The 9246-nt window shown below is 43.9% G+C and overlaps 1 pseudogene; it reads left to right on the top strand.

The window, feature by feature from the left end:
• The first annotated feature begins 622 nt into the window (after positions 1-622).
• On the top strand, positions 623-4480 carry LOC129026296 (olfactory receptor 7E24-like; annotated as a pseudogene).
• The last annotated feature ends 4766 nt before the right edge of the window (positions 4481-9246 follow it).

Genomic DNA, 9246 nt, shown 5'->3' with positions numbered 1-9246 from the left:
CGATGATTAAGAACAATATCGTAGGGGTGGGGGTGTACACCCCCTTTCATATTTGATACCATCCTCTTCCCCCATGGATATTAGGAACAATATCAGGAAGGGACGTAGAGACCCTGCGACCTTTGCTGTCATACAATTGTCTCTCCCCTAGATATTAGGAAAAATGTCACTGGGGATGTGAACAGCCCTGCGATATTGAGAATAGTATCATCCTCTCCCCCCTTGCATATTGGGAACAACATCACAGGTGGGGTGTACTGCCTCTGCGATATTGGGGGTAAAATTTTCCTCTCTTCCCCTGGACATCAGGAAGGGTATCAGAGGGGGAGGGTGTGCATTCCCTGCCATATTCAACGTAACTTCATCCTCTCCCTCCCAGGGTATTCAGAACAATAGGACAGGAGGGGTGTACGCCAACTGCGATATTGAGAGTCGTATCATCCTCTTTCGCTCTGGATCTTAGGAACAATATCACAGGGTTGTGTACACCCCCTGCGATATTGGGAGTACTATCATCCTCTCTCCCTGTGGATATTAGGAAGAGTATCACAGGGCTGTGTAAACCCCCTGCGGTACTGGGAGTAATATCATCCTCTCTCCCTCTGAATAGAGGAAGATTTTCACAGGGGTGTGTACACCCCCTGCGATATTGGGAGTAATGTCATCCTCCCCAAACCTGGATGTTAGCAACGAGATCACAGAGGGGGTGTACACACCCTGCGACATTGGAAGGAATATGATCGTCTCCCCACCTGGATACTGGGAAAGAAAGATATCACAGCGCGGGTATACGTTCCCTACGCTGTTGGCAGTAATCTCATTCTTTTCCTGTCTGGATATGAGGAAGCATATCACAGGGGTGCTGTACAATTACTTCGATATTGGGAGTAATATCATCCTCTATTTTCCTGGATATTGGGCACAAAAACACAAAAGGGTGTACAACCCCTGCGATCTTGGGAGTAATAGCATACTCTCCTTCCCTGGATGTTAGAAAACAGTATCATCAGGGCTCAACACCCCCCGCGATAATGGGAGTCATATTTACTCTTTCACAGGCCATTTGGAACAATACAACAGGGGGTGTTTACAAACAGGGGTGGTGTACACCCCTGTGATATTGGGAGTAACATCATTCTCCCCACCTCCGGATATTAAGAACAATATCCCGGCGGGAGGTGGTACACCCCCAGTGATATTGCGAATAATGTCATCCTCTCCTTCCCTGGATATTAGGAACAATATCACAGGGGGGTGTACACCTTCTGTGATACTGGAAGCAATATCATCCTCTCCCCCGCTGGATATTAGAAAAAAATATCACTCACGGTGTACACCCACTGTGATATTAGGAAGAATATTACAGGGTGTACACCCACTCTGACTTTAAGAGAAATAGCTCCCTCAAATGTCCCAAACAATATCACAGGGTATACAATGATATTTCCCTAGGATATTACAAATACTATCACAGGGTGTACACCCACTGTGATAACACGAGTAATAATACATCCCAAGGATACTACCAAGAATATCACAAGGCTGTACACCCACTATGACATCGGGAGTGATATCTCCCTAGGATACTACGAACACCATCAGAGAATGTACACACATGGTGCGCACGCACGGTGATATTAGGAGTACTATCAACGCAGGACATAGTCAATAAGACCACAGGGAGTACATACCTGATGTACACCCACGGCGATGTTATGAGAACTACCTCCCTAGGATAATACGAATAACATCACAGAGTGGACACACATGGTATACACCCACCGTGGCACTAGGACTAATAACTTTCTGAGATATTACCAGTAGCATCACACAACAGAAACACATGGTGTACACCCACTGTAACCTTAGGTGTAATTTCTCCCTACGATATTACGAGTAACATCTCAGTGCATACACACATGGTGAACACCCACTGTGACATTAAGGGTAATATCCCCCTAGGATATTACCAATAACATCACCGGGTGTCCACCCATGGTGTACATGCTCTGTGATGTTAGGGATAATAACTCCCTAGGATATTATGAATAATACCGCAGGGTGTACAGAAACTCTGATATTAGAGGTAATATCTCTCTAGGATATTATGAATAATATCACAGGGTGTACCCCCACTGTGATACTGGGAGCAATATCTCTCTAGGATACTACGAATCATATCAGAATGTACACCCACTGTGATCATAGGAGAAATATCTCTCTGTGATATTACGAATTAGATCACAGAGTGTACACACATGGTGTACATCCACTTTGATATTAGGAGTAATCTCTTCCTAGGACATTACAAATAACATCACAGAGTGTACACCCACTGTAATATTAGGAATCGTATCTCCCTAGGTGATTACAAGTAATATCACAGGGTGTACACCCACTGTGATATTAGGAGTAATATCTTCCTAGGGTATTATGAAAAATTTCACAGTCTCTCCACACATAATGTACACTCACTGTGATATTAGGAGTAACATCTACCTAGTAGATAACAAATAACATCGCAGGGTGTACCCCCACTTTGATATTAGCTGTAATATTCCTCTAAGTTGTTACAAATAAGATCACAGGGTGTAGAAACATGGTGTACACTCACTGTGATACCAGGAGTCGTATCTCTGTAATATATGATGAATAATATCACAGGTTGTACACCCACTGTATTATTAGGAGTCATATCTCTGTAGGACATTACAATTAATATCACACGGTGTACAGCCACCCTGATATTAGGAGCAATATCTTTCTAGGATATTACAGATAATATCACAGGGTGTACGCCCACTCTGCTGTCAGGAGCAATATCTCCCTAGGATATCAAAAATCCTATCACGGGGTGTCCAATCTCTGCCTTCCAGGTTCGAAGGGATTCTCCTGCTTCAGCCTCCCGAGTAGCTAGGTTTACGCGCCACCACACCCGGCTAATTTTTTTTTATTTTCACTGGAGACAGGGTTTCACCACGTGGGCCAGGCTGTTCTGGAAGTCCTGACCTCAGGTGATCCATCAGCCTCGGCCGCCCAAAGTGCTGGGATTACAGGTGTGAGGCATGGTGCTGAGCCAAGAGTTATATATTCAATTCATTTGGAAACACAGCTCCCATATTTGAGTGTGCGTGTACTTTTATGAAGAAATGATGTCAGAAAACCTAAGGATGATAATAACTATGAAAAGTAACAGGCACGTGAAAAGGTCCTCCGATTGAGAACTATAAGCTTCGATTTCGGTTTTAGATAATGGGGTCCTAGCTCTTGTGTCGTCCTTTTACATATTCTACATCACAGGAACTTGCAGCACGGTGTCAGAATAAAATAGAGTGTATTTTACGGCTTCTTAATTTCTTTCAATTAGATGAGATCTTTTTCTTAAAGAGAGAAGGACATTTTCATTGCATTGTATTTTTTCTGAAAAGAGTAGGCCGTATTTTACTGAGATCACGGATTTGTTATATATGACGTTTTGGTCTTCTAATATTCTTCAGTGGATTTTCTCTAAAGTGGTATGTACAGAAAGACTTGTATAGCAAAAAAGTAAACCACGTAATAATTCTGAGATTTTTGGAATTGTCACAGCTGAGAAACATTGCTGGCAGTGTATGGTCCCCAAGTGTGAAAGCGTTCCTTGTGAATTGCTTGCATCCAGCATTAAGGGCTGGTTTTTCTCTTTTATTTTTCCAATCCTCTTTCCTTCTCAAGGTGTCCAAGACACACAGAGCCACGGAATCTCACAGGTGTCTGAGAATTCCTCCTCCTGGGACTCTCAGAGGATCCAGAACTGCAGCCCGTCCTCGCTTTGCTCTCCCTGTCCCTGTCCACGTATCTGGTCACGGTGCTGAGGAACCTGCTCAGCATCCTGGCTGTCAGCTCTGACTCCCCCCTCCACACCCCCATGTACTTCTTCCTCTCCAACCTGTGCTGGGCTGACATGGGTTTCACCTCGGCCACGGTTCCCAAGATGATTGTGGACATGCAGTCACATAGCAGAGTCATCTCTCATGCGGGCTGCCTGACACAGATGTCTTTCTTGGTCCTTTTTGCATGTATAGAAGACATGCTTCTGCCTGTGATGGCCTATGACTGCTTTGTAGCCATCTGTCGCCCTCTGCACTACCCAGTCATCGTGAATCCTCACCTCTGTGTCTTCTTCGTTTTGGTGTCCTTTTTCCTTAGCCTGTTGGATTGCCAGCTGCCCAGTTGGATTGTGTTACAATTCACCATCATCAAGAATGTGGAAATCTCTCATTTTGTCTGTGACCCCTCTCAACTTCTCAAACTTGCCTGTTCTGACAGCGTCATCGATAGCATATTCATAGATTTCGGTAGTACTATGTTGGGTTTTCTTGTCGTTTCAGGGATCCTTTTGTCTTACTATAAAATTGTCCCCTCCATTCTAAGGATTTCATCGTCAGATGGGAAGTAGGAAGCCTTCTCCACCTGCGGCTCTCACCTAGCAGTTGTTTGCTGATTTGACGGAACAGGCATTGGCATGTACCTGACTTCAGCTGTGTCACCACCCCCCAGGAATGGTGTGGTGGCATCAGTGATGTACGCTGTGCTCACCCCCATGCTGAACCTTTTCATCTACAGCCTGAGAAACAGGGACATACAAAGTGCCCTGCGGAGGCTGCGCAGCAGAACAGTCGAATCTCATGATCTGTTCCATCCTTTTTCTTGTGTGGGTGAGAAAGGGCAACCACATTCAATCTCTACATCTGCAAATCCTGCCCCTTAGTCACATTATTTTTGTGGCTTGATGGCTTTTATTCCTTTCCGCATTTCCTTTGTGAATATTGCTTTCTTCGTTATGCCTTTAACTGGAATGGGTGAGTATTCTGGGATCCTTTGTTTAGCAGAAACCTCATGACAGAATCCTCTATACCTAGGCGGCCCCTTTTAGTTTCTGAGCAATAACCCGGTCATCCAGGTGGAATCACCACCATCTTTTTATATACACGAAGTCCTCACTTCATTTTGGAATTCCCTGAAAACTGACTTTATGGAAACCATGTACAGGAGGTCCTCCAACACCATTGGTTATTCAAAGTTGTGTAGTTATACTGTTGATGAAAAATAAGTGGTTTCACTATACATAATTTTGCTTCGAGGTGAAGTTTCCAAGAGACTTTCAAAGATGTTAAGTGAGGACATACTGTACATCAAATTCATATCCTCTTCCACAGTTTATGTGGAATTTCTTCATAAACTGCTTCTAGAGAATCTATTTAGGCAGGTTATGTGTAGAGACAAATGTCGCCGTTCCTCAATCTTGGCTTTGAGTCAAATCACCTGGGGAGCTAACACATGATGAGGCCTGGCTCTCAACACCTGAGATTCGGATTTCCTTGCACCTGTGTGAGTACGCGGATTTTTGATTTTTTTTCTTTTAAAGCACCAGAGGTGGTTCCAATGACGAAGTTTTTAGAGGCATCAAGCTCCAATGAGTAAAACAGAAATTAATTATAATTTCTTCAAATATTATCTTCAAATGCATTGTCCATCAACACCACACAAATGTTTATTATGCTGTTTTTTCTTACCATTTCGCATTTTCGCATTTTCGCATTTTCTATTTCTTTCTTTTCGTTTTTTTTTTTTTTTTTTTTTTTTTTTGAGTCAGAGTTTCACCCTTGTTGCCCAGGCTGGAGTTCAATGGCACGGTCTGGCTCACTGCAACCTCTGCCTCCCGTATTCAAGCAATTCTCCTGCCTCAGCCTTCCAAGTAGCAGGGATTACAGGCATGCGCTACCATGCCTGGCTAATTTTTTTTTTTTTTTGTATTGTTAGTAGAGACAGTGTTTCTCCATTTTGTCCAGGCTTGTCTTGAACTCCCGACCTCAGGTGATCCACCCGCTTCCGCCTCCAAAAGTGCTGGGATTACAGGCATGAGCGACCCCGCCCTGCCACCACTTAGAATTTACATTTCACATTTGTTGAAGTTATAGATTTATACACACATTGATTGCTGCTTTGTTATACACTTGCATATACATAAGATGTGAAATAGAAAAGAATAAAATGGGCACAGTATCCCTGAAGTTTCACATTCCAAGACATTTTAAAAATACTTGCTCTCTTGAAATTTATTTCAATTAAGAAACTGTGGTATACACACCCAATGAAGTATTATTCAGCCTACAAGGGAAGAAAATCCTCTCCGCTGCGGACGAAATGTGTGAGATTGCAGGTCTGTATATTAAATGAATTAAGCCAGGCACAGAATGACAAATATTTCGTGTCCTCACTTCTATGTAGGAAGAAAAAAGGAAACCTTGGCCAGGTGTGGTGGCTCAGGCCTGTAATCCCAGCACTGTGGGAGGCCGAGTCGCACGGATCACATGAGTCCAGGAGTTCGAGACCCGCCTAGCCAACATGGTGAAACCCCGTCTCTACGGAAAACACAAACAATTAGCCGGGCGTGGTGATGGGTGCCTGTAGTCTCAGCTACTCGGAGAGCTGAGGCCCAGGAAGCGCTTGAACTCGAGAGGTGGAGGTTGCAGGGAGCCTGGACTGTGCCTGTGTACTCCAACGTGGGCAACAGAAAGAGACTCCATCCCACACACACCTACACACAAAAGGAATCTCAGGAAGGTGGAGAGTATAAAGGGGGTTAGCAGACGCTAGGAAGAAAAGGGGTGGGATGGGGAATGAAGACAAGTGGACAACTGGGTCCCAAAATACAGGAAGATAGAATAAGTGAGTTCTAGTGTTTGTTAGTACGGTATGAACATTTTAATTCACGAGAATTGCTTGCATATTTTCAGATGCTTTGGTAAGAAGCTTCCTTTCTCATTATGCTGGTTTTTAAGCTCTTCCCTTTCTACACTTGAAATCATGCTGGTTTTTTGTTTTTCGTTTTTTGATTTGAGATGGAATTTCGCTCTTGTGGCCCAGGCTGGAGTATCATGGTGCAATCTTGGCTCACCGCAACCTCTGCCTCCTGGGTTCAAGCGATTCTCCTGCCTCCACCTCCCAAGAGGCTGGGATTACAGGCATGAGCCAGCACGCCCAGCTAATGTTGTATTTCTAGTAGACACGGGGGTTTCTCCCTGTCGGTCAGGCTGGCCTTCAACTCCTGACCTCCGGTGATCCGCCCGCCTCGGCCTCCCAAAGTGCTGGGATTACAGGCGTGAGCGACCGCGCCCGGCCCATGCTGTATCCTTATCTGTTGTCGGTTGTTGTTTGTTTGTTTATGAGCCCAGAAATAACTTCTCACCTATATGTTCAAATGATTTTTAACATGAGTGCTAAGAAAACTCATCGGTGGAAAAGCAGCCTTTTCAAGAAATGGTGTCGGAGAAACTTGATTTCCACATGCAGAAGAATGAAGGTGGACCCCATGTCACACCAGGTGCAAAAATTAACACAAACTGGATCAAAGACCTAACCCCAAGGGCTAAAAGTATCATACGCCTAAAAGAAAACATTGGCCACACTTTCATGACATCAGATTGGGCAATGCTCTCTGGGATATGACACCAAAAGCATAGGCAACAAAAGAAAATTAGATTCCTTGGATTACATCTAAATGACAGACACTTTTGTGCAGCGAAAAACACTGTGAACTGAGTGAAAAGATAACCCGTGAATTCGGAAAAATATTTGCAAATCATATATCTGAAAAGAGGCTGATATAGATCACATATAAAGAACAGCTAGAACTAAACAACAAGAAACCCAAAGCATTCCATCAACAATGGTCAGAAGACTCGAGTAGACGTGTCCCTAAAGAAGATATAGCAATGGCCAATAAGCATCTAAAATGATGTTCAAAATCACTAATCATAGGGAAGCGCAAGTCAAACAAAGAATGAGATACCACACATTAGGATGGATATGATAAACAAACAAGCATTGGTCAGACTAGAAGGAAATAGGAATGCTCGAATACGATCAGAGGCAATGTAAAACCGTGAAGGAACGGAGAAAATAGTATGGCGTGCACTGGTAAAATTAGAAACAGTATGATCAGATGTTCCCGCAGTTGCATTTGTGGGTACCTACCAAAAAGAATTAGAAGCCAGGAGTGGAAAACAGATTTGTACACACATATTCATAGCAGCATTGTTCGCAACAGCCAAAATGTGGAAGCAACCCAAGGGTTCGTGTACAGATGAATGAGAAAGCACACTGCAGTTCCTTCATATAATGGAAGACTATCCAGCCTTAAAAAGGCAGGCACTTTTAGCCGGTCCGGCAGCTCACGCCTGTAATCGCAGCATCTTGGAAGAACGAGGTGGGCGGATCACCTGAGGTCAGGAATTCAAGACAAGCCTGGCCATCTTGGTGAAACCCTGTCTCTAGTGAAAATGAAAAAATTAGACGAGCGTGGTGGCGTGTGCCTATAGTCCCAGCTACTCGGGAGGCTGAGGCTCAAGAATCGCTGGAACCTGGGAGGCGGAGGTTGCACTGAGCCCAGATTGTGCCGCTGCTCTCCAGCCTGGGCGACAGAGTGAGACTGCATGGAAATGCAAAACAAAACAAAGTCAAACAAACAAACAAAAAAAAGGACAGGCACTTCTGACGCAGACCGCAACATGGATGAACCTTGAAGACATTATGATCAGTGAAATAAATAAATCCCAAAAGGTTAAACACGCCCAGGCTCAGTGGCTTGCACCTGTAACCCCAGCCCTTTGGGAGGCTGAGCCAGGTGGATGACTTAAGGTCAGGATTTCGAGACCAGCCTGGCCCATATGGTGAAGTCTCGTCTTTATTAAAAATACAAAAATTAGCTGGGCGTGGTGGCGTACGCCTGTAATCCTAGCTACTCGGGAGACTGAAACACAAGAATCGCTTGAACCCACGATGTGGAGGTTGCAGCGAGCCGAGATCACACCACTGCACTCCAGCCTGGACGACAGAGAAAGACTCTGTCTCCAAACCAAACAAATTAAACACGGTATGATTCCACTTATCTATCAAATGTGTAGAGTAGTTAAACTCATAGAGTTGCAAACTAGAAAGGTGGCCCCCATGGGTGGGCGACAGAGAGGAGTGGAGAGTTTGGTGAATGGGTGCAATTTCCATTTTGAAAGATAAAACTGTTCCGGAGACGATGGCAGTGACGGTTGCTAAACAATGTGAAAGTACTTAATGTCATTAAACTGTAAACTGAAAAAGAATGGAAATTGTAAATGTTTATACGGCCATTCTATATAATCTAATATATATTTATAATTTTCAATACTTATATGTGGTATATTTTCCCATAATAAAAGATGAAAATTATAG

The sequence above is a fragment of the Pongo pygmaeus genome, chromosome 18 (genome assembly GCF_028885625.2).
Source record: "Pongo pygmaeus isolate AG05252 chromosome 18, NHGRI_mPonPyg2-v2.0_pri, whole genome shotgun sequence".
In the NCBI taxonomy this organism is placed as follows: Eukaryota; Metazoa; Chordata; class Mammalia; order Primates; family Hominidae; genus Pongo; species Pongo pygmaeus.
The sequence above is the reverse complement of the archived record's forward strand: the minus strand, read 5'-3'. Positions and strand labels throughout refer to the sequence as shown.